The sequence below is a fragment of the Acinonyx jubatus genome, chromosome B1 (assembly GCF_027475565.1).
Source record: "Acinonyx jubatus isolate Ajub_Pintada_27869175 chromosome B1, VMU_Ajub_asm_v1.0, whole genome shotgun sequence".
NCBI lineage: Eukaryota > Metazoa > Chordata > Mammalia > Carnivora > Felidae > Acinonyx > Acinonyx jubatus.
The window spans coordinates 151605963-151633109 of record NC_069382.1 but is presented as its reverse complement, the minus strand read 5'-3'; the positions used below and the strand labels follow the sequence as shown (position 1 = coordinate 151633109).

Here is a 27147-nt window from a genome sequence, read left to right as displayed (position 1 = left end):
AACATTATCATCAGCATTTTCGTTGTTACTACAACACTAGTCACATTAACATTCTATATGGAAACACTCTTAGTAACACTCTCCAGATACTGATAGGATATGATAGATAGACTGCTTCTAAATAGGTGCAGTTTGGGCTTTCTCTGTTCTAGCCTGTGTGTGAAAACAGTAAAAAGAGAGGCGTGGTAGGCAAAAGGACAACCATTCCTTTGAGATGTCATTAGAATTTGAGCTAAGGAAGCACTGAGTAATATAGCTCCTGGTTGAACTCTGCACTTAACTTTCTTTTTTTATTTTTCTGAGCTCTAATTATGGATTTAATTTTCTTAACATTGTTTTGCATAAGTGACATTAGGATTTGTCCTGAGTCCCAAGCACTAGGCAATACTTAGCTTATAGTTCTTTTAGTTAAAATCTGGTACAAAAGAATGCTTTTATAGGAAAGTCTTATGTATAATTTTGTTGGTCTAGCTTTTTTTTTTCTCTTACATTTTTTGATCTATATGGTTCAAGTAATTTGAAAGGGTCCCTTTTTGTGTATTCTAACTTTAAGAATTTAATATATGTTTACTAAGAAGAATTAAGATAAATTATTTACTTGGTTTAGTTGTTTATTATAGAAACAATCCTAAAAGGACAGTATTTATTTTCCAAACAGATCAATACTGATGGTGTTGAATTTTGAGCACTATGACCATGGAAGAATGAAGGTTAAAGAGGTCCTCCAACCTTCTTATGTTCCGGAAAGGGCTACTGCAGAGAACCATACCTCCCCCCATGACTTGGATAAGACTGGTTTACCTATCACAGGGCCAGACACAGACTCTCCAAATTCCCATATGTTTTTGTCTTCTAAATGATTAGCTGAACTTCTTGTCCTGCTGATCAATCAGAAAAAAATGCTTGTTAACCAAACTTCAGTTAAGTTTCTTTCCTTCCCCCAGGCCCTTAGACATTGGTACCCTTAGCCTGACTCATCGTACAACCTTCCTTAACTCCCTCTCTCAAGCTGTTTTGAGGACCCAATGGTAAAACACACTCTGATTTACTATCTACTATCCTTTCATTCTGATTCCCTTTTAGCCTTATTTACTCCTTATATCAGAAAAACCCTTTCCTTCCTGAACTTTGAGACACTTGCTGATCTGTGGTCAGAGCTTTTTCCCATTGCTGTAATCCCCTCCCCACATTACGATAATTTCTTGCCTTCCCTTACAACATTTATTTTTTCCTAATAAAGTCTTTCCTTACCAATGTCCAGGGTTGTTTGTGTTTGACATCTGTTTTTGTTAGTTAGGGATAGCATTATATTCAGCTGGTGCCTTAATTATGGTGGATTAAGGTAACTAATATATCTGTAGTAAATTATTATCAAAAGAATTAAAACATAAATGACTGTACCATTTATAAATGTATTGTCTTTCATCTACCCTTATTTACCTTGTCTCGTGATGCTGGAGTTGGGCTCTCTAAGCCACTTTGCCAGCTGACCAAATGCTAAGCTTCACCAATAGAGAGCCTCGAGTGGTCCTGCAGGCGATAGCCATCGAAGACTCAGGTTTAAGGTCTCTATTTTTATGATTGAGCCCATCTTGTAGGGGCGTATGCAGACAAGCTCCAGCTATGCTCTCAGGCCATCTTCTTTCACCGGCAGTCCTTCTGAGGGCTCCAGTCCGCCCACATCCTGACGGCTGGTTGCCTGTACAGACTGTTGTCAGCCGGAGACTTCTGATAAGTTTCGTCACCACCCGTGGGCTGTGAGTTTTGTGGCAGCCGCGCGCTCTTTCGGAAGTCCGAATCTCAGCATTGGCTGGGCTGTGGCGTCTCCTGGTTCTTAGTTCTTTTATTATTTCTCATCCTCAGTCTAGAGGAAAAGGCTGCTTTTTTGTATATGCCTCTAGATTCCCTCAGAGTCCACTTGTGTTACTTTCAGTAGTTAACCCCATTTTACTGGTTAATAATTTGTATATTAGAATTTATCTTTTCCAATAACCAGTTTAGTTTCCATCTCCTAACTGCCTTGACTAATATAATGAGGAAGTGATAAAATTTACTGTAAGTATTTTTGTCCTCAATTTTCAATATTGGTGGACTCAGGTCTTGGGCATTCCTTCAATCTAATCCATCTCAGTAAACATAACCGTGCAATAAATCATATGCCCGACTGTTGAGTCTAGAAATCTGGGAGTCATCCTGACACTTCCCTTTTTCTCTTCCCCTAAATTCAGTTCACCATCAAATCCTGTGGATTCTGTGTCCACATGTATTTCAAACTGTACACTTTTCCTGATCTTTCCTCTGCTCTACCACCCTACATTACTAATAGGCTCCTGGGTGGTTCCCTTTCTGGTATTATTTCTCAGTCAGCTTCTACAGTGGTGACAGATTGATCTTTTAGAATATAAATTGGATCATGTTAATTCCTAAATAAACTATTTCAATGGTTTACCATTGCACTTATGATGAAATTAAAATTCACTAACATGTACCTATAGGCTACTATCACTATTTGACTACTGACTACCTCTTCTCTCATGTTACATTTACACTGTTTTACCCTGTCTCTCTCTGTCTTTCTCTTTTAGTATAAAAATAACATTTTTAATTTTAGGGCAAATCATTATGTGATTTTTGGGAGTCATTTAAAATGTCACTGGAATTCACCAGTGTATTTCCAACAACACACATTTTCCAACCTGAGTGACAACAGTGGGCAGCTGTGTCCTATGCTGATCATGACAACTACATGATGACTGCTGCCTGGCTTACAAAGATTGTAAAACACCATTCATTGTGAGACACAATAGAAAAGTGAGTTACAATGAAATGTGAAAAAAAAAATTGTGTTCTACACTGATAAAATACTATAGATAATTGTGTTATTATTTATTTAATGTATGCCTCTTTGAAATTTTTTAATGTTTATTCATTTTTTGAGAGAGAGCAAGAGGCGGAGGGGCAGAGAGAGCGGGAGACATAGAATCCAAAGCAGCTCCAGATTCTGAGCTGTCCATGCAGAGCCCCACGCGGGGCTCAAACTCACAGACCATGAGATCATGACCTGAGCCGAAGTCTGACACTTAACCAGCTACCCAGGCACCCCTGTATGCGTCTTTTTTTTTTTTTAAGTTTACTTATTTTGAGAGAGAAAGAGAGAGCAAGCAGGGGAGGGACAGTGAGAGAGGGAGAGAGAGAGAATCCCAAGCAGGCTGTGTGCTGTCAGCCCAGAGCCTGACACAGGGCTCTATCTCACAGTGAGACCGAAGACCAAGAGTAGGTCATGGGCACCTGGGTGGCTCAGTCGGTTGAGCATCCGACTTTGGCTTAGGTCATGGGTTTGGTCATGATCTCACATTTCGTAAGTTGGAGCCACATGTTGGGCTCTGTGCTGACAGCATGGAGCCTGGAGGCTGCTTCGAGTTCTGTATCTCCCTCTCTCTCTGCCCCTCCCTTGCTCATGTTCTGCCTCTCTCTCTCTCTCTCAAAAACAAGTAAACATTAAAAAAAATTAAAAAAAAGTTGGTTGCTTAACTGACTGAGACACCCAGCCATCCGTGCCTCACTCTTGACTGGACTGAAAGCCATGTGGTTTGGGGGACCATTTAATTTCTAGCACCTAATGTGCTTTCAGGCATTTAGGATGTGTTCCATAAATATCAGTGAGATAAATAAGTATGTGCAGCATTTCTAAGTACTTAGTGATAAGATTCAAGATACATTTTTTCAAAGGAGGAGAAAATGGTGGCTGTTTTTAGCCAACTGGATTAGCCATGCCTCTGTGGTTGACTTTGAATAACAGAAGTAGCTTAAGTGGGTACAACTGAGCCAGGCACCAGAGAACCAAAAAAAAAAAAAAAAAAAAAAAAAAAGAGAGAGAGAGAGAGAGAGAGAGGCTCTTAGTCTCATTGAGGCTTACCTCTGAGGGAGCAGTGTATAGGTTCTGGACGCATTGGTTGTTGGGATACCTTTTCCTCACTGTATTTTCTCAACAAAGCCCACAAGCTATGACTTTAAACTACAAAGACAAACAATATGTCACATGGGCTACAAAGCAATAATTAGAGCTTGAAGCTTTTGCTGTATAATTTTAGTGTTGAGCGTTAAGTTGACATATTTAATAAGTAGCCAAAATGATTGTCCCACTTCATCTCATTATTAGCTATATTTAGGACTGAAGAAGAAAACACTGTAGAGTTGATAACTTACTGAATTTATGTAGCCTGCCCATTAGTTGTAGGGCCACTCCCATCTTTCTTTTGGCACATGGCTTCAAATCATGTGTCATTTATTGATTATATATGCCTCGACTGTGGACCTTGACTTTAGGAGACATTTAGCAAATTCAGTCATAGAGGAGTGGTGAATGTTTATTGAACAGGTAAATGAAACGGGGGCTCTATTTCAATATTAATATTGATTCTTTTTGAAATGGGTAGAATAAACTTTGAATGAGAGCACTACACATGCCAAGGTCAAAGTTAGCAAACAAACAAACAAACAAAAAACCAAAAAAAAACCTTGTATGTGGATGCTTTATTGTGGAGAATCCATTGGCACCAAAGAGTATAAGAACTTGGGACACCAGAGGAATTTCAAGATGTTAGAAGAACGAAGCTTAGGAAGTTATTTTAACTCTGGAAATAGCAATAAGCACACTAGGAAGTAATAAGGATTATTAAAGAGACATACTTAAAGGGAGGCAAGGTCATTGAAGTCACACTAGATCTATATGACAGACTAAAAATAAAGACTTATTTATTTATTGGAAAAATAGTTCTTTAGGGACTTGCAATACTTTTTAGTAAAATAAAAAAAAAAGAAAAATCCCTGCTCTTCATAGAATTCATATTCTAACAGACATACTCAGAACTTACTCCTTTTAAAATGATATTATAAAGACAGCAATATGGGAGTTATTACTGGGCTGAATTGGGTCAGAGAAACCTAATAGAAAAGGCGTGACCTCATGAAGTAAACTGAAGTGATTCTCCCAAGAAAGCCTGGTTCAAAGGAGGACTGAGATTTTTCCCTGTTAACTTTAGGCATGAAGTCAATAAATATAGCACTAGGCTAATCATTCATCAAGGAATGGTACATAGTAACATGATAAGAAAAAAATGGGATAGATTTGAAAGGGGACTAAGAAGATTATTGTGACTTACCCTATGAGTTTTAGATTCGTTTCAGTATGACATACATCCTTTGATAGCACACCAGGGGAACGTATGTAGTTAGGACTCTAAAGAAAGGCATAGGGAATGTGAAATATACTAAAGAGAAACCAGGCAGGACATTAACAGAATCTAATCCTGGGTTAGTTGAATATTTAATATTAATAATAACTTAAAAAGTATTATCTTGACCAAAAAGCAAAGAGGGGGAAAAACATACACTTAGAAGAGAAGGGACAACTTGAAAAGATTAAAATGCAAAGTCTGCCTAAAAGAAACAACAGAGAAAAACAGAGCACGGAGGATATCCCATTAAAGCAGAAAAAAGATTTGGCAAAATTAGATGTTTCTGCTACTATTGAAGTAGTAGAAATTATTCAGGGCATGGAAAATGGAAAAGTTGTCAAAAGGGAAATTTTTGAGGTAGATTTATGGTCCTCTTCAGAATTTCGATACACAAATTTCAGAAGGATTCGTTGAACTTTGATTCAGGATTCTGCCGATGACAATCTTCCAGCTGGGAAAAAAAATAGGAGAAAATTCTTTAGTTGGGAGATTCATCAGGGATAGCCAATTTATGGAGCAAGAAGCAATGGTAAGTGGGTTAGAATGCCAGATGGGGAAGCAGGGACCTTACCATGCAAGACACAGGGATTGTGGGCATTGGCACCGTAGACTTCCACATTTTACATGAAAATGAGTCATCGTGAGTGTCACTTTTCAGGAGTCCCCACCATCCTTCTCCACCTCCTGACATAGTATAAACATGGTGGCATAATTAACGATTTATTCTATTTGTTGATATTAAACTAATAGATGGTGAGCTCCATCAGTCTTCACGGACTAATTTACATGCTGTTGAGGTGAAACCAAGAGGATTTTTCCTTTATTCTCATGACATTTGTGGTCTGAAACTTCCTTTGAATAACAGGAATTTTGGTCAATATTGGCTTAAAGATAATACTAAGAATATAACATAATGTTGCCTATGGACACTTGGGAATTGCTTTTGTTCTTTAAATTTTGTGGGAATTGTTTAAGACTGTTTTCAATAATACATACATCTAATAATAATGATAATTTTATTGATTATTCTTAGTATGTGCCAGGGACTATGGTTTTAAGGTCTTTATAATTTAAAACATAAATAGATTTGGGGTTCAGTGAATTCAGCTTTGAATCTTAAGACAACTTTTTTCCATTCCTGGGAAAAACAGTCTAGAGAATAATTACTGGGGATTCTATGAGACACCTCTGGCTGAGAGTGACCAGTAAGAAATTGATGATGGTTATTGTGGACTTTATTTCTTGAGCTTTTAGTAATTTTGAAGTGGAATTAAATTCTGGACACTTAAGCTTCTTCTTGGGCTTTGATACAGGGGAGAGTAATTAATAGTATTTAACTGTCAAGGGCGCCTGGGTGGCTCAGTCAGTTGAGCGTCTGACTTCGGCTCAGGTCATGATCTCACGGCTCGTGGGTTCGAGCCCCACATCGGGCTCTGTGCTGACAGCTCAGAGCCTGGAGCCTGCTTCATATTCTGTGTCTCCCTCTCTCTCTCTGCCCTCTCCACTCATGCTGTCTCTCTCTGTCTCTCAAAAATAAATAAACATTAAAAAAATAGTATTTAACTGTCAAATATTGAAATATTGTCTTTTTAGGTATTTCTGCCATCACTGAACAAATTTCAATCTAATTTCTAAGACGCTATTATCCGTATTTGTGACAAAATATAACAGTAGGATAGGAATTATTGTAGGAAGCAATTTTATTTTATTTTACTCTATTTGCCTATGAGGGCAGTGTGGCCTTGAAATTAATTTTGTGTAATATTTTGACTTAATAATTTAATATTTTCTTGAGGCAAAAACGAAACCATATCCAGTGGTCCCCAGATGATATTCACAAAAGCTTTCTCTGGTATAGGACAATTAGGAAGTGGGAGTAGGAGTAGCCTGAGAGAATGATGGTTTTCTCCACCCAGGGGTACAGCCATATCCCTGTTTTTAATTATAAAGGGTTAATTGTTAAGACCCATAGGTTAAGAGAATGCAATCTGGGCAGTGATAGAGTGCAATTTATTTCCCTATAAATCTAGTTCCTGGAGAAATCATTTATTCCATCCCCTGGGAGAGAACAGTACTGTGAAGTTAACTTTTGCTTCTCTTCCAGCCTCCTAACACTTTCCCCTGCTAATTGCCTAAAGCAATTTAGGAGAAAACAAATTGATCAACATGATAATTATTGTTGAGGCCTGAGTCTCAGTTACTAGTGTTTTGAGTATTGGCCTATTGGGTGTATCCTGTTGTGCTTTTTGTAAATTTTTATGGATCTCTACTTATTTTAGTTTTAGATTTCCCTCAATTTTGTACTTCAGTCAATTTTAAGTTTATTATATGTATGTTGCTATTTGTAACATAAACTTAGGCCAATTTTACTACCAAACAGCTGGATATTAGTTGGAAAACCCAGAATATCTAAGTCCAGTGCACTGGAAGGAACAACTTTAACAGTAGTGTGTCAAGGAGAACACTTTGAAGATCCCACAATTGATGAAATCCTTATGTAAAATATGATAGTGTAAATAAATAAAATAAATAAAACTTACACATAGAATGGGATTTGGAAATATTAACGTCAAAGTTTTACCAGTGGTAGTGTAATTGAACTAACATGAGTTTGCTCTTCGGTGAGTCACAGATAAAACTTGTGGACTTGTCACGCAAAGTAAACTTTATCTGTGGCAAATAAGGAGATCATGGGGAATTACTTACAAAGCCATGACTCTCCACGTAAGAGTGATGGGGTTCCTATTATTTAGGGTCAGGATGCATATTTAGGTAGGGAAGCCTTGTCATCATATGTGGCGGCAAGCATAAGGTCATGCATGGACCTTAAAGAAATATGCCGATATGTACACTGTATGTTAGGTAAATAATGATTGTGCTCCTCTGTGGGGGAGATGTTAATATTATAATGAAGTAAAGGTAATTGTCACCCATTTTAGAGATCATTCTATGGAATCGGTGCAGGTGTAGTCGGGGGTGAAGTTCAAACTGATCTGGGTGGTCTGAGTAGCTGTTATTGCTTGAATGGTAGTTTTGGTTTCTGTTGGGGATGTTGTGCCCCTTGAGTCTTTTGCCTGAGTTCAGAGATAAGCTGGAGGGGTGCCTAGGTGGCTTAGTTGGTTAAGCATACCACTTTGGCTCAGGCAGTGATCTCATGGTTTGTGAGTTCAAGCCCCACATCGGACTCTGCTGTCAGCACAGAGCCCGCTTCAGATCCTCTGTCCTTCCCTCTCTATGCATACCTCACTTGTGTCCTCTGTCTGTCTCTCCCTATCTCTCTCTCAAACAAACTTTTTTTTTAAAAGAGATAAGCTAGAAAGAAGAACTTAGGGGAAAATGTGGGACAAAGATCGGTGAGTACAAGCAGGTAGTAAAGGTCAGGTCTTAGGGTCTACTAGGTGACAAGGATATCTGGATATATGACAGTATCTGGATGCATGTGATTTTCCTACACCTCTTTTCAACATATTTTTACCTTAATTATTTTGTACTAAGCCTCACATTTATAACAAGTCAAATTTAGAATTAATCTGAAAGTAATATTTATTATAAAAGGGAAGTAAGTGCATTTAGGGATCCTAGTGATTTATACTTAAAAATTATAAACCATTTATCTATCTCCTACTGTTTTGGCTCTGTTTTCAGTTTATACTTAGGTGTGAAAAACATTTAGTTTGTTTCAATTAATTCCCTCTTGTTGGACTGTTAATTTTACTCCCCAGTTAAAGCCATATTATTGGATATTGAAGTTGTGCCAAATTATTTTCATTTAACTCACTGGGCAATTGCCACGTCTAACTCTTTAATTGGAACTAAAATTTTTAAATGAATTAAACATAATTAAATATAGCTTAAAAATCTATGCTTATATCTTTACAGAATGCAATGTTTTCATTTTGTTATTGTGATCCCATTTTAGGAACTTATGTCTCAGGATTACCAATAATATTGATTATAGTAATAATCATTATAGTATTTGTCACCAAATCAATTGACCTTTCCTAAAAACACTTAAGTATTCTCTAGCATTTAATACTATTGAAATCTTCTTGTGACTCTCTCTCACCATTACTTTAATATAGTCTTACCATACCATGCTTATTTTCAGTCTATTATATCTTCCTCAGTTGTTTTTCTTCCACTTCTATTTGTCCTTTCTCCTTATTTCCTTCTTTTGTCTCTTTTTCCACCTGCTGTTTTTTTTTTTTACTTTCTCCTCTTTTTTCTGATTATTTTGTTTCCTTTCTTTAATTTTCTGCTCCTATGTCCTCTTTCTTCTCCTCCTGCTTTTGTTGTTTTCCCTTCTAAATGAAGACAATCCTTTAATTTCTAATCTTCATTCTTTTGAATTTTCTCTAGGCTGGGGAATTTCAAAGTATGCTCCAAGGATGTCTGGGGTCTGCCTTCTCTAACTACATTTTTGCGTGAGGCCAGATTGTCTGCATATACCTTGAGCAAAACAACATTTCACAACAGATTTCATGGCTATCAGCTGGCCAGGTCCTAATTCCTGAAACCTGTAAGTGTTTTACCTTAAATGGGTAAAGGGTATGCAGGTGTGTTTAAGTTAAGGCTCTTGGGATGGAGGGGTTATCCAGGTGGCTCCACTAGAGTCATTAGTGTCTTATAAAGGGGGAGGCAGTGGGGTCAGAGTCAAAGAAGAAGATGTGAGGACAGAATTAGATGTTTGGGTGATTTGGCTAAGAGCTAAAGAACATGGGCCCCTTCCCGAAGCTGGAAAAAACAAGGACTGTGTTCTCCCCTAAAGCCTCCAGAAAGAAGACAACCTTTGATTTGCTTCTTAAGACTCATTTCAGACTTCTGACCACCAGAACTGTAAGCTAATACATTTTTGTTGTTTTAAGGCATGAAGTTTGTAGCAATTTGTTATAATTGCAATAAAAAAACCAACATAGGAGCTATGTCAGGATGGCTGTATCAGGCTGGTCGTTGAGGAATTTTAAAGACTGTAGGTTTTCACCCTCAGAGAGTAAGATTTTTTCAGATATGGGAGGGGGATTAGAAATTTTTATTATTATGTTGCTATTATTTTGCTCCAGTAATTTGAGATGTCACCTTTACCGTAATCAGATTTTCATATGCACTTGAGTGTACTTCTGGGCTTTTTATTCAATTCTACTGGTGTATTTTTCATTTGTACTCCAGCACCACACTGTTTTAATTATAGAGGTCTTACAGTATGCCTTAATTTCTGGTAAGGCTAGTCCTTCTATTTTTTTTTGGGGGGGGTGTATGTTCTTGGCTATTTTTTTTAAACTTTTTTTTTTTTTTAATTTTAGGGAGTGTGAGCAAGGGGGGGGGGGTGGAAATCTTAAGCAGGCTCCATGCTCAGTTCAGAGCTTGCCACACGGCTCGATCCTACTACCCTGGGACCACAACCTGAGCTGAAATCAAGAGTCCAGTGCTCAACCAACTAAGCCACCTAGGTGTCCCTCTTGGCTATTTTTGCATGTTTTTCTTCCCATATGAACTTTGGGACCAAGTTTTTAATGGTATAAATTATTTTTAAGTGTTCCTCTGTTGACTCTGGATACTGGAAGGGTTTGAGAACTGTTGGCTAAGAGTACCGATGGAGTTTTAAAGGGTAGGTACATTTTCTCTGTTTAGAGAAAGGTAGACTGGATCTGTGGCAGCTGCAAAATGAAAAAATCAGTAAACAGATACTTGTAATCACATGATAATTATTTTATGTTTATGTATTTTTGAGAAAGTGAAAGAAGGGTGCCTGTGTGGCTCAGTTAGTCAAGCATCTGACTTCGGCTCAGGTCATGATCTTGTGGTCTGTGTGTTCCAGCCCTGTGTCAGGCTCTGTGTTGATAGGTCAGAGCCTGGAGACTGCCTTGGATTCTGTGTCTCCCTCTCTCTCTGCCCCTCCCCCTCTCTCTCACAAAAATAGGTAAACATTTTTAAAAAATAGAGAGAGTGTGTGTGTGTGTGTACAAGTGGAGGGGTGGTGGTGGGTGGGGGTGGGCAGAATCCCACATAGGCTCAGCTCTTTGAGCTAGGCTTTATCTCACAACTGTGAGATCATGACCTGAGCTGAAACCAAGAGTCAGATGCTTAACAGACTGAACCACACAGATGCCCTGTTAATTGTTTCTAAAATCCACAGTAGGACCACTGCTTTAGGAAATTTTTAACCTTAATAATCTATACTGAAATTGAGTAGCCATTGCTGTAGTAATTGACCAACTTGATATGGGAATATATACAAGTTAATCTCTTTCAGTGATCTATTCAGGGTGATTTTCCATATGCATGATTTTTATCTCTTCAATTTTTGAAGGACTATTGATTCACAAAGATAAGTTGAAAATATGAGTTTCTTTAATTTGCATGGGTTAGGAAATCACAGCATATGTAAAGTGAATATTTTAAGGTGTAGTTTTGGGGGTTAAAATTATGCAGTTGATTTAAAGTAACTCCTACACTCAAAATTCTCCAATGACTTTCCATCACATTCATAAAAATTCTAAATTTGTCAATATGACCTGCATGATCTGGACTCTGGCTACCACTGTGACTGCATCTCCCATTGTTTTCCTGTCTTGTCCACTTGCCACCAACCACAGAGGCCTCCTTGCCTTCCTCAAAGGGATAGGTCATGAGATGGCATCAGTTTACTCACGTTTGCTCTTTCTTTGACTGGTTATCCACATGGTTTACTTTTCTATTAAAATCTTTCCTCAGGTATGCTGTCAGTTTTCTGATTGTTGTGTGGCAAATGGATGGTAGAAAGCCAAGTGTTGAGGAAGGGAGACCAATTAGGAGACTGCTATAAGTAATTCAGGCAGGATATTGGGGCAGTTTCATATAGACCTATACATACAGTGATGTTGAATGTAAACTGGCATGGCCACTTTGGAACACTTGGTGGCATTTACTAAAGCTAAGTCTATGTATGTCGTATGACCAAGACATTTACTTCTATTTACTACCCAAGAGAAATGAATATATTTGGATATCAAAAGATATGCTCAAGAATGCTAATAGAAGCTTTATTCATAAGAGCTTCCAAATTGGAAACAACCGAATAGCCCATCAACAACAGCAAGAATAAATAAATTCCATATTTCCAAAATGGAACTTTAAAATAGGATTTTTTTTCATTCTGGACCTTCATTACCACTTTGATTACGTTTTTGGAAAAAAGGAAATACAACTATGTATAACATAAATCTCAGACCAAGTGGCAACTGAACAGAGCTAGTTAAAAAATGTCTGTGTTGTATGATTCAAGTGATATTAAGAATAAGCAAAACATTAATCCTAAAATAGGCCTTGCATTTGGACACAGACTGCTGACTGGGTGGGGTGTGAGGAAGCCTGCTGAGGTGCTAGAAGTGTTATATATCTTGATTTGAATGGTATCTATATAGGTTTTTACAGAATTTATATAGCTTTGTATTTTATATAGAATTTATACCTATGTTTATATACAATTTATATATATATATGTAGAAACCACGCTGTAAACTTAAGATTTATGTGCTTTACCATCTATAAATGTTAACTCATTTTAAAAAGTAAATTAAAAAAATATTTTGACTTGGATCATTGTGATTTTTGTTGAGGTGGTGCAATTCAGGGTATATTTTGGAGAGCGGGTTAACAATGTTTGCTGAGGAAAGTCTTGTATGAGAAAGAGAGCCATTAAAGATGCTTCTGTTGATTTTTAGAATGAGCAAATTCATGAGCTGAGATGGAGCTCATGATGAGAGCAGTAAAGGAGATTCAAGGACTTCATCATCTTTTGCTTGTAATAAATATGTATATCTTTTAAATGCGCATTCACAAATATATGAAAGCAGAATGTACAAAGTTTTACAGTAACCAATAAAACATGTATACATGTTAAAAAGAGGTTAAGTACCCTCCTCACCCAAATGGCTACTTTCTGAGTTATAATCAGGCAAATCAGGTTATTAACAATAAAATGGAGTAAGTAAAAATACTAAGCAGTTAGTTAGATTCAAGAATGAAAACAGTTTACAAGTCCTAAAATGTTTTGTTTATGGGAACTTCCTGTAGGAGCAGTGTATAATAGAACCTTCTCTCCAATGAAGGAAATGTTTTGTATCTGTACCATCCAGTATGGTTGCTGCACCTATACCTACATGTGTCTATCGAGTACTTGGAATGTGGCTAGTTCAACTCAAAACTTTAATTTTAAATTTTATTTAACTTTAATTGAATTTTTTATTTAAATAACCACATATGGCGTGTGACTACTGGCCACAGTATCTTTGTTTTCTGAAGAAATAACTGATTTGGACTTTGTTAAAAACGACAGTGCAAAAAGAAAAAAAAGTGCAGTATCTAAGGTACGTGGCATTTCTTTGTCTCTCTAAAGGTAAACACCTTTCTTCGGCCCATTGCTAGCTGAGTACTATAGAGATATGCTTGCTTGTGACCTTACTTAGCTTTTTATAAGGGCTATTTACTTTCTTAGAATGATCTGTTTACATACTGCACCTCTTCCGTGATCTAGTTGTGCTTCATGACTCCCAATAGCAAAATCATTGATTAATGTGAGTCACAAGCAATCTGTACAAGCTGGTTCTCCAGTAACAATGTGAAGATACAGCTAGAGTCTATCCGTTTTGATTACTTCTTGTGTTTGAGCTTATTAGGAATAAAAGTCAGTGGCATGCCATGAGTCTTGCTTGTTACTGTTTAATATACTCTGGTTATTGTAAATATTTGCATATGCTTTATGTGAAAGAATATAAAACAAAATCCTGTGTTTTTTGTATGATATTTCCTAGGCTCCTGAAGACTCTAAATTTCCATAGGGTTCTTCATAACTCCTATCATATAAGTTCTCTCATCATAAATGTTAAAGACTGAATGCTCAGTTGCTGTTTATTCCTCACAGAATATTTCTGAATTATTTCATGTGTATGGGACTGTTGATGCCAAACTGAAAAGTAACGAACCACCAAAATTACCAACTCTTTGAAGTATGTGCATGGTCTTTAGATAGAACAATAAAAGTGCATGAAAGAAACTTTTGTAGTTTACATAGAGATAAAAGTACTTTTATTATAGAAAATTTGAAGCATATGTAATATTAAAGGTACTAGTAAAAAGAATGTGAAATACCCATCAGCCAGTTTCAATAATGAGGAGGACCGATCACTTATTAGTGATAGCCCCATCCAGTGTCTCCCACATGATTATTTAATAGCAAATCTCAGATATTCTGTCAGCTGATCTGTAAATATTCTGGTTTGATCTTTAAAAACCATGACAAATCAAGTTTCCCATCTAAATCATTGATAACTTTAACATCTTCAAATATCCAAGTATCCATCTAATATCCAAATATATTGTTATTTACATTTCCTCAGTGTTTTACAACATACAATTGGTTTAAATAAGGATGAAATTAAACCCTGTGCATATAGATAAATGGTTGATGTTTCTTTTCAGTAATAGTTTTCATCTCCATTTTTAATTTTTTTTGCTAAAGGGGCCAGAGTATTTGTCCTATAAAATTAACTGCACTGGGGATTTTGCTGATTTCAGAGCATGAATTATACCTTGAGTAACACTGTCATATTTTATTCGACATATCTGCTACAGGGAGACTTTTGAGTGGACTGTGCTCTTTACTGTTTTGATAGTGCTGCATTGGATAGTTTTGTGAATACTCAGTTTGTATTTCTGCCAGTATGTATTTTGGATAGATACCTAGACCTGAGATTGTAGGGTCAAAGGGAAATGCATATGAAATTTTGCTAGACACTACCAGATTCTTTGCCATTAATGTTGTTCCATTTTGTATTTCTACCAGCAGTGTTTTAGTATGCTTGTTTCCTGGGAGCTTTGCCAGTAGAGTAGATTTCAAACTTTTGGGTTTTTGCCTAAGAGTTGAGAAATGCCATCTCAGTATAGTTTTTAATAGTACTTCTTATTAGAAGTTAGGTTGACCATACAGAAGAGATAACTTTATGCTGTGTGGCCATTGAGCAATGATTTTTGATTTAATAAAAAATATATATATATATAAATAAGCAGTGGTTAACCTGAAAAGTTATTCTCATAGCTGCTGTTTCCTGGGTATCAAAATAATTTTGATAAAGAAAATATAATGATAATACCATTAATTTAAATAGTTTTAAAAAATTTAACCTATTGTAATATATCTGAATATACTTTATAGAACGATTTTTATCCTATAGCCGTAAATGGAAAAATTGGTAAAAGACCTCTTATAGTCTGTGAAACTTTTTCATAATTTGGAAAAGGTAGAATTTAGACTTTTTTTTTTCCTTCTTGATCTTTTAATATGGCCTATGGTCTCTTTCATTCAATTTAGCAAACTTGTTATTTATCTAGTAATAGTGTATCACTTTGAAATTTAGGATGTGAGAAAGCAATGAAAATATTTTGGCCTTTTCTTCCATCTCAAGGATAAAAGGCTAAATAGGCAAAATGGAATACTTAAATCTCAGGCCTATTATATTAAGAGGGCAGAAGGAGAAGGAAGAATGACAAGTTTCTGTTTAAAAAAGGCTGCTTGGTATTTCTTTGTCTGAAGAACTTTCTTGTTTTGTAATGTTACATTCTTTGATTGAGATTTTTCCACTTCTTCCTTTTTCCATGTTTCAAGCCAAAGGGAGCCAGGGCAGGATCTGATGGAAATCAGGTCCAGCGTGGCAGCTTAGGAAAATTCTGTTCAAGTGTATGACAAATACTGTCCTTGATCACCTACAGAGTAATAACTCCCAGAGCCTGGGTTTGGCCTAGGAGAAAGGAGTCAAGGCTGTTGTTTGATCTACTTTAATTTGGACACATCAATGGATCAAAATGAGTCCTAAAGAATTACAATGCTGAGGCATCCTTGCCACTCTGGGGCCAGAGAGCCAAAGGACTGTAAGATGCTGCTCCTCCGAGGCTTGAAAACGTATTAGACCGTTGGTTTAGGCTTCAGCTCACCCAGCCATTGCTTTTCAGTGGAAACGAAATTAATGTCTTCCATGTGCCTATCACATTCAAGGTTAGGAACCAGCTTCTGACACACCGTAAGATGTCAAGGCCTCTGTTCTGACAAAGGCTGTAACCTACTCACAGTGGCAGAGTACGGTAGTTGAATGTATGAATTCTGGAGCCAGACCCTTAAATCTGGGTGACTTTGGGGCAAGTTATTTAAAGTCACTGTAATTTACTTACTTTATCTGAAAATTGTTAATGTGAACTGACAATATTTGTAAAATCCTTAAAACAGCACCTCACACATAATGAATACTTAATATTAGTCATGATTCTAGTTATTTAAAACAGACCGCACCTTTGATTTGCCCTGTAATAAATGTGTCTGCCCTTCATTTTTCTAATACGCCAGTTCAATCCCAAAGGCCAGTTGCAGAAAATCTTCTCTGATCATCTTGCTAAGGGTCCAGGGACTTATAAATTCTTTTTCTTTGTGGATGAAGACCAGGCTTCGTGGAACAAGCACTTTTCTAGCTAGGCAGTGTTTTATGTGCCATTAATTAGTGGTGCATCCAGAATAAATGAGTTACTATGTGGAGGTCTTAGTTTATTCATTTATATAATGTGGACATTTATCTTTAAAGTCCATCACAGCTCTAAAACATCATTAATGTATCATCTTGACATAAAAAATATGCTTTATTTTAAGCAGCTATATGAGAAATTAGGAAAAATTTCCAATATAACTAAGTATATTCTCCCTACTGAAAATCTTGCGTTTGATTACTGCTAATTCTTGGGCTGGGAGGAAATTTTAGATCTCAAGTTTGTAGTCCACGAAGCTTAAGTTTAATAACAGAGTATAGAAGATTAAGTGCTGTATTTACAGAACTAGCAATTCTCTTTAGAAAACATACCGCAACTGGGTTTGCCATACGTGCCAATCACTTCCAGCTAATCGGATAACTTTGCGGAGACTGGGGGAGAGAGCACTGTTCAAGTCTACCAGATTTCTCTAACACATTTGAATATATAGCGAGACCAAATTATTTGGCCATCAATATAAAAAGAAAAAAAACACTTATGTCGTGCATTTATCAACATATTAGAAAATAGGCTGTCATTGATACTACTTTTCCAAGTAGGTGAGTATATATGTATATATGTTGTATATACAGGCGTATATATGCTGTATATATAGGCATATATAAATGTGCACACATATGAACACATAGGTGTGTACATACATGTATGTATGTAGACTCACATACATTTGATATATACATACAGCTAATGTGAGGAATGGATACAATGATGGCAATGGTTGGTGTGTGTGTGTGTGTGTGTGTGTGTGTGTACATTTATCCTTCAAGCATTGGAAAGATTCAAATCATTGCAGACTTCTGATTTATAGTTACTTATAGACTCTAAGTTGTCATTCTGAACCTAAGTGATATTTGAGCCTAATAAAGATATCAAATTCTAATATTATAGTGACTTATAAAATGAATAACTCAAATTATATTAAGTAGTTTCTAGCATATTATACTAGGGTAAAATGAGCATTTGGTATTGATAATAATAAATTCTGCTACAAAAGATTAAAAATCCAAAACGTCTATAGGGATTGGTTCATATCTATAAAAGGAAAAGTTTCCACTAGAGACTATGTGGTTTGAGGCATATAGTTTGAGGATATGCACTCTTAAGATGGACTGCCTGAGCAAACTGGATTTGCCATTTAGTAATAGTGTGATCTTGGGCACTCATTTTCTTACCTGTCAAGAACGGATAAGGGGTGTCAGACAGTGCCTGGCACAGTTAATCTGACCATAATTGTAATAGAAGCTGAGATAGTTCCTGTTCTGTAATTACTATAGAGTTTATCTGTTTAAGAGCTTCTTTAGCAGTGTGGTATGAAGAATGAGATCTCGATGAAACTATCACTTTAATTATTTCTTAACCATATTCATTTATAATATAGAAGAGTAACTTAAGAACTTTGCTTGGAACTTGCAACAGTTGGAGGTGACTTGAAAAGGGCAATATGTTTGTTGGGGTACTTTGGAGAAACCTAACCCTGCTCTGAGAGGGGACATGGGGATTATGAGAAATTGGCTCATCTGATTGTCAATGTAGAGACTTCCCACAATCTACCATCTATAAACTGGAGACCTAGGAAAGCTAGTAGTGTAACTCAGAGTCTGAAGGCCTGAAAACCAGGAGAGCTGATATTTGTAAATCCTAGTCCACGGGCAAGAGAAGATGAGATAAGATTTCCTTGTTCAAGCAGTGATCTAGGAGAAAGGGCCAATTCTTCCTTTCTCCATCTTTTGTTCTATTTAGGCCCCCAATGTATTGGATGAAACTCCTCTACAGTGGTGAGGGCAATCGACTTTGAGTTCACAGATTCAAATATTAATCTCCTCCTGAAACACTCTCTTAAGACACACCCAGAAATAATGTTTAATCTGGGCACCCCATGGCCAGTCAACACATAAAATTCACTGTCACAGATAAATAATGGTAATCATTGGAGGAATTGCAGTGATATTTCTAATCCTCTTAGATAAGTTGAAGGATTCCAGTAAATGTCACTCATGTTTTACGTACTATTAATGTAGCTTTGTACTGACTCTTGGGCTCAAAGAGAGTAAGCAGTTCTCCATTTGCTGAGTTGCACAAGTATTTCCTTAATCTGAACTCTTTACAAGGAGATCGAAGTAAAGAAAACTGAAAAGAACCCGTCCTAAACCTGGGCATCAACTAAACGATGCATTTGGGGAATGTACTTGGTGGAGAAGAGAAGGACAGTGCTCAGACTTCTTGCTTCTGTCTCTCTTCTCCTCTACAGAGAGTTAGATGGTACACTTTATAAATTGCTGGGGAATGTAGATAAAACTTGATTTTTAATAGGGCTGTCTGGTTTTTTTTTCCCCCTAGAGTTATTCAGTTAAAGTTCCTCTATGTTAAGCATCAATGAAAAATTTTCTCTGTCCTTTTAGATTCATTCTGCATAGAGAATTAAATGGGAAAAATGATATTTCTGATCATTTTTACAAGGCCAAACTTTTCTGGCCAATGTTTGAACATTGCAAAGAATTGTATAAGTAAAGATTATTCATTTAGACAGTGTTCTTATTTCAACAATAGCTCATTTCTAGTATTTAATTACATGATGTTCCAAATGATATCATATCATTCCAGTAGAATACGAAAGCTTTCCGAATCACTGTTTTGAATATTTCATCTAATTGGAGAACAGAACTTTTATGTTGTGAATGTAATCTCATGTTGTAGGATATAATTTCTATTTCATTATTTGGATGGAGAAGAGAGTGATCAAAAAAGGTTTGAATAAACATTTAAAATTAGTCCAGGTGCTAAAAGGTTGCTTAGTAATCTTAAAGAGGTTATTTTAGAAACTTATTATATATTTTGTAATTTTACTAGTCTTTAAGGATTATCTGAATACAATATAGACACTGAATACCTACCTATACCAAAGTGACAAAACTAGTGCAAAAATGAATATGACCACTTCCAGTAACTTATTTAAAAGCACTCTAGACCCAGCAATAGGCCCACACAAATACAGATTTTAATTTTTGACAAAGGTGTAAAAGCCATTTAGTGGAGAAAGGATAGTCTTTTCAACAAAGGGTGCGTAAGTAATTAAACATCTGTAAACAAATATAATGAACCTTGATCCACACCTCCAGCTTTCTCCAAAACGAACTCAAAATAGATAACCAAAAACTATAAACCTCCTATAAGATAACAGGGGAAAATTTAAGGCTTGGGTCAAATGTTCTTAGATGACACCAGAAGCATGATGTATGAAATGATAATTGGACTTCATTGAAATTAGAGCCATTTACTGTGAGAAAGACTGCCAATTAAAAGACAAGCTACAAACTGAGAAACTAATTGCAACCCACATGTCTGACAAAGATCCATATCTAGAATATACAAAGACCTCTTAAAACTCCATAGTAAACACATCCTAAACAACCCTTCCACCTAGAAGGGCAAAATACATGTTGACAACAAACATGAGGAAATATTTCACTGAAAAGGAAATGGGGATGGGGGTGTCTCCCTTCTTTTCTTAAGTTTGGAAAAATAAATCAAGTATCCAGCAATCAAGTTTTAAGAGTTAAAGAAAAATACTCAGGTGCCTGAGTGGCTCAGTCGGTTAAGCATCCGCCTTCAGCTCAGGTCATGATCTCATGGTTCGTGGGTTCCAGCCCTGCGTTGGGTTCTGTCCTGACCGCTCAGAGTCTGGAGCCTGCTTCACATTCTGTGTCTCCCTGTCTCTCTCCCTCTCTGTCTAGCTCTTGCTCTCTCTCTCTGCCCCTCCCCCCCAAATAAACATTAAAAATAAAGGTTAAAGAAAAATATCAGCATATGTTGTTAGTTAGCCAGGGCTACCTAACCATGACAGAAGACCACACACTGGATGGTTTAAGTAACATAAATTTAGTTTGTTATAATTCTGTTGGGTAGAAGTCTAAGATCAAAGTGTCAACAAGGTTGCTTTCTTCTGAGATCTCTCTCCCTGGTTTGTAAATGCCCATCTTCTCCCTGTGTGTTCACAAATCCTCCTTGTGCAGCTGTTCGGATTCGAGTCCCCTCTCCTTATAAGGACACTGGTTTGTTTGATTAGTGCCCACTATACTGACCTAATTTTAACCTAATTACCACCATAAAGGCCCTATCTCTAAATATGGCCACATTCTGTGGTACTAGGGTTAGGACTTTCATATATGAATTTTAGGGAGAACCAATTCAGCTCCAGACATTCATATATACATACATATTTATGTATACATAATACATGCACACAAGATGATCAACATGGTTTGGTTAATACCCCAATATCTCATTCTGTGAGCTTTTTAGCTTGGTGAAAGCATCTGTTCTCCTGGTTTAATTTGGGCACTTTTATCTTCTGGGCTGGAAGAAATCTTAAAAACTCTGCTCATGATCTTTTCTTAGTACTTGCTATGTTGAGGTCCTCAAATGTTTGCTCTCCGGAGTCTCGAATGCTGGTACACAGCCACTGTCCCTAAACAATCATATGCCAAAAAGAATAGGAAAGCATAAACTTTATGGAGATTGAAACGACCACAAGCAGAAACTTGTTATGTGATCATATTCCACAAAGAATGGCCCAGAATTGGATTGATCGTGTCCCCAGATGATAGTGATTTATTATTCAGCACAGGTATAAGAATTATTAGGGAGAATGGAGAACTTGTAGCAATCATGATGCTATGACACAACTCTTTGTCTCAGGAGGTACTTTTCCAGGATGGTAAGAGCATAAACCACACCACACACACAACCACTGTACTGTTTACTTCAGGAAATTGCTGTAAACCAATTTATCTGGGCAAACAGTTTGCTCCTGTGGGCAAACAGCTTTCCTATCAGAAAAACAGAATGACTGCTGGTGTCAAGGACTCACATATTATATAAGATCTAATGACAAAACACTCACCTTGCTGCATCCACCAATTCTGTGTCACAAGCTATGCTTCATACCAGTTGGTTTCTTGTCTGAGCCTGAATCCTGGTCTCAAGTTTCTAAGTCTCCTTCCTTGATCTCTCACTTTTGGGATGCAACTAGGATTCTGTCAATGTGGTGCTCTCCCTTACAGTGAAACTAACAAATCTAACTTGGGTTGAGAAACAGATTTTTGATGATCTTTGGGGGATTTGAAAGCTGATAAATTTTACACCTAAACTATAAAAACATATTAAAGTTATTGAAAACAATCTGATATATTTACATATGATTAAGAATTTTATTTCTCATTTCCTCAAAATTAAACATTATCTTCCAAATAAATTAAAACTAAAACCCCACCGAATGTATATTTTGATGATTTAACGCTTAACCCATTAGATTCTTTGATTACTTTAAAAACTTGATTCAATGCAGTAATATATTGCCAGACACTGTGCCTTGATGATCTGACCGTTTCCTTTCCCATTTTACTCTGCCAAAGTTCACCTCATTATAAAGGCTGATAATGTCAAGTTCTCATTTGCCAGCTTCCCTTACGGTAAGGCTAGGCCATAGCTGTAGCCAAAAACTAAAATAAAAACTGAGGGTGTGTAAGTGTGTGCATGTGCACACACACACACACACACACATGCAGTATGAGATACACTCCCTAATGAAAAGATATTGCTATGAGGATAGAACCTTACATTCACTTCTCATTTGGTTGCTGTTGTTTAAGAATATGCTATAAAGATACTGTGGATACAGTATCCTGCAACCATGTTGCCACACCATGAAAACAGAAGCCAGTTTGTTCAGGATGGATGAGTAGAAGGTGTCTGGATCTTTGGTGACAAGGAGACATTGAACTAACCTTGGAAGTACCTACCTCTAGACTTCTTGGTATTTACAATAAATATTTAAAGTGTTTGAATAGGTTATTCCATAACTTGCAGCCAGTGGTATCTCTTGAGTCATATATTGGACCGTTAATGTTTTTGAGTAGCAGGTTATTTGTGAAAAACAATTTCTACTTAAACATTTCCATTTGTTTTTGGTAGTGAGTTAAGGGTCTCCCCATAATATTGCTTCATACAGTAATGTTCACTGTCCCATAATTTCAACATGTGAAAACAATATTCGGAGGTCTTAGACATGGATATACTAATCGATATGCTAAGTTTTCAGTGTTTATAGTATTTTTTTTTTCATTTGATCATTTGCAAAGGAAACTCAGAGGAGAGTAGACTTTTATGCTCACTTCAAATTTTTACAAGCAAATCTCAAAGCATTTTTTATTTAAAATTTAATATTTATTTTGGAGTTTTAAGAAAGAAGCATTAAGTATTCAAATAAGTTAAGCATTGAAACATTTGTTTCAGTGCTCAGAACATTTTTGTTTTCCATCTTCTTTCATGTGTTTGAGGAGATTTGGAGCTGTCATCTTTATGAAAGGTAGATAAAATGGGTTTTTGCTTGCAACTGTGTCCCTCAAATAGAGGAAAGTGTTCTGGCACATTTTTGAAAATGATAGCACTGATAGCATTCAATCATAACTCTGACTCCATTAAGGGCAGGTTTAATGGGCAGGCCTATCTCTACTTGTTATTAGCAACATTATACACTGAGCTATGTTGAATTCTTATCATAATTCATACAGAAAAAATATTTGGATAAAATTTTACTATGAACTTTGTAAGCTTTGCAATTTATTTTTCAATAGTGTGATATTTAAATGTGTACCTGGATATAAGTGGAAATAACTCAAGCTTTAGCATTTATTTTTTTCTTTGAAAAGAAAAAAATAACTATGTAATTATTAAGGATATTTTAACCTTAATAAAGGGCACTAAGAGCCAAGAAGAGTCTGTCCGTAGGTTTTTCTTAACAAGTATCCAATGTATTCTTTTTTAAAAAAAAATTTTTAATGTGTATTTATTTTTTTGAGACAGAGAGACAGAGCATGAACGGGGGAGGGGCAGAGAGAGAGGGAGACACAGAATCAGAAGCAGGCTCCAGGCTCTGAGCCATCAGCCCAGAGCCTGACACGGGGCTCGAACTCACGGACTGCGAGATCATGACCTGAGCTGAAGTCGGACGCTTAACCGACTGAGCCACCCAGGTGCCCCTCCAATGTATTCTTAAACGTAAGTTATCTTTTTTTATTTGATCTGTAAATGCATAAAAATATAGGATTGTTGCTCAATTTTTGTTACAATTTTTTGGTTTAGAGACCTTGACTTATCTGCATATATAGTTTTAGAAGGCGAAAGTTAGCAGACTAGTAAGACCCTAAGGGGGAAAAATGTATTCTTAGTGGTTCTCATGGATGAATCTAGTACAGAAGCATTCTAAGATAAATATGATCACGAATAGTCAAATACAGTACTCAAATAGTCATCTTAAAAGAAATCAATTAGAGACAAACTCCTGTCATTTAAACCCAAACCCAAATAAAGTGAAAATAGACTTTGTCAATACACTTATAAAATGTAATTATAAAAATGGTCACTGAGTTAATATTTTGACGTTATATTTTTTGTCCCTGTATTGGCACTTCTGTGACATTCGTACTATGCTTTCTAGAAACTACGTGAGTACCTAGACTTCTGTGAAGGACAAGCACATGGAAAGAGGAGACCATTAAATATTGTAGGTGGAGATTTTATGTTTTAAAATGCATTCTTGAAGCTTCTGGCATAGGTAATAATAGTTTGACTTTAGAGTACCTGGAGTCAAAATGCATACCATATTAATAGTTTTGGGAAAAATGCATTGTGAAGCACAACAAGATTTCCTGCTGTATATGTAAAGAAGGGACCAGGATAGGAGAACAGTGCAAACGTTAGAAGTTTGCATCCACAGCCAGGCCAAGTCTAGGATGGGCGCTTTAAGATGGTGGGGATTTGAGCACAGAAAGGAGATATCTCATTTCTCAAGTGGTGCCTAGAAAATGAATAATCTTCTGGGCTGCATGACACTGCTTTAGCGTGGTTCCCCCCAGAAGAATAGAAAAAAAAAAAAAACAAAACTAAAATCTGATGCCAAACAAAATATACCAATTTCAATGACTGCCAAAGACAACTTGTTTCTGATGGAGTGAGGCTATGTACACCTGCTCCCTCCTCCCATTATGCCCTTAGAAGCCAGGACACGGAAAAGGGCAAGTAAAGGACAATTTTCTACTAATAAATTTTAAAGTTGAAATTACTAATAAAGCTCAGAAGTTACTGATTTTACTTAATCATGTCTAGAGTCAGTTTTTTTGTAGTCACATGGCATGGGAGTTTTAAGTAAAGACTAATTTCAGTTAGAAAGACCTTATAAATAACATTTCTGTATACATAATATTATGTCTATTACTAAAATTTCAAAAACCTAATTGAGAAAAAACTACCTGAAATCTAAAATGTTAATAATGAAATTCCAGATAATATACACAGAAAACAGGAAGTGAGCATTAATTTCTTTATAGTTTCCAGGGAATCAGGATTGAGAATTATAAGTCTAAGTATAAATTTAATATCTTAACATCTTTGTAAAGTAAACACAGCATGGATATTATAAAAGTATCAAAAATTAAAAAAATCTAAGAATTTGTACACAGAGGAAAATACATGTAATGAACAAGTGCCAAGAAGCTCAAAAGACAGCAAGTACAATAAAGTAAAAAAGAAGAAAAATGTACTAGCGTTGACGATAAATGTAAAAAGTTAAACTTGTTTATGCAACAAAGAGTTTCTTGGAATGCCTTCCAAATCAAAACCCATCTGTATGATGCTTACAGAGTTACATTTAAAATGATACAGAAAGCTAAAATTCAAAGAAGGCATAAAGCAAATCCAAAATGAAAAACAGAAGAACACTTTAAAAAACAGGTATCAGTATATTCTTATGAGACAAAGTAGAATTCAAAGTGGAAAACATTCAATTGAAAAAGATGACCATTCATATTTATAAGCAGTATAGTTGACAAATAAGCTAGGTCTCTCCTGAAACTCTGAAGCACTCTGCAACATAATAGAGAATACCAAATGTATAAAGGGACAGAGGCGTGCTAGAGAAAGAGATAAACACTATTCTATGAAATGTTGTGACTCATGGAGGCAAAATTAAAATAAAAGTAACAGTTTTGTATATAAACATTCTATATGCTATGCACTGTTTTGAGTGCTTTGCATGTATTTATTTAATCCTCAAAATATCCCTGTCCATTAGGTCATATTACTATCCCTACTTTTCACATAAGAAAGCTCAGCGTTAACATAACTTATTTAAATTTTTCATTTTAGAGCATGAATGGGGAGGCGGGGACGGGGGGGGGGGAGAGAGAGAGAGAGAGAGAGAACGAACATCGAACAGCCTTCACTGTCAGTGAGAGCCCCATGTGGGGCTCAATCCCAAGACCCCAGTATCGTGACCTGAGCTGAAATCAAGAGTCAGAAGCTTATGAATGAGCCAGCCAGACACCCTAACATAACGTATTTAAAGTCATTGTTAACAGTCATGGAACTTGAATTTGAATGCAGGCAACTGAACTCCAGAATTCACACTCCTATCCACTACATTACAAAACTTGTAGGTCACATAATGATTTATTTAATAATTGTCTCAAATATGATCTCCAGAAATTTAAATGCATTGGCCTAAGGATCAATGGAAACATTTAAAGAATCCTCTCATAAACAGATTTCAATAAATTGAAAACAAATCAATAGAAACTGCCAATGTTTTCTGACAAAGATGAAACATTAATAAAAGTTAAATGAACTCACCATGTGGTAACTATTTCCTGTTGGGTCATGCACAGAGGACACATAGGTCCACTGCACCCTTCACAGTTCAAGGGAAGTGAAATTAAGCTGTGTCCAGCCAAGGGATCAAGATTCATACAAGGGAGAAGGTGCAGGGCAGAGGGAGAGCAAGGGTGTCCAAGTAACTGAATGACCTGAGAAAAGCCACAGAGACATGGGAGGATGAATTTTGAGAAACTATATAATTTAGTATATGTGGGACATTGATGCAAGATGTAAAGTCTGAAGAGCTAAGTCTGATGGTCAAAATCCATCTTTTCTATAATGGGCTTCATTCTGATGGATCTATTAAAATTAAGTATTATTTCCATTAAAATAATACATACATCAAGTTTTAAAAGTAAAATCAGGATTAGAAAAATATAATAGCAGGTCCCTGTCTAATTTCTTCCTGCAAGCTTCTATTCAATGATTTTGGGCATTTATTTTCATATTTTAAAATATATGCATAAACCAACCTTTCTTTTTAAAATTTGTATGTTTAATCTTTTTATCATGTTTCAAAATATTTCCCTAAGTTTGAGTTGCATATTCCCCTGCCTTGTCCTTTAGAAATAAAGATATGAAGAGTTTAAATCATTAGCCTAAAGTCATAACAAATTTAAGTAAAGCTAGGGAATTT

At 36.2% G+C, this 27147-nt stretch overlaps 1 long non-coding RNA gene across 4 annotated transcripts in view; it reads right to left on the bottom strand.

Moving 5' to 3' along the window:
- Positions 1-4534: 4534 nt before the first annotated feature.
- The window catches only part of LOC106980234 (uncharacterized), a 60681-nt gene continuing 38068 nt past the window's right edge, over positions 4535-27147 (bottom strand). For all 4 annotated transcript variants that reach the window (XR_008296300.1, XR_008296301.1, XR_008296299.1 and 1 more), the window contains 2 exons: positions 5809-5921; positions 4535-5688 (listed from right to left, as the gene is read on the bottom strand). This is a non-coding gene — a long non-coding RNA (uncharacterized LOC106980234). The remainder of the gene's footprint in view (positions 5689-5808; positions 5922-27147) is intronic.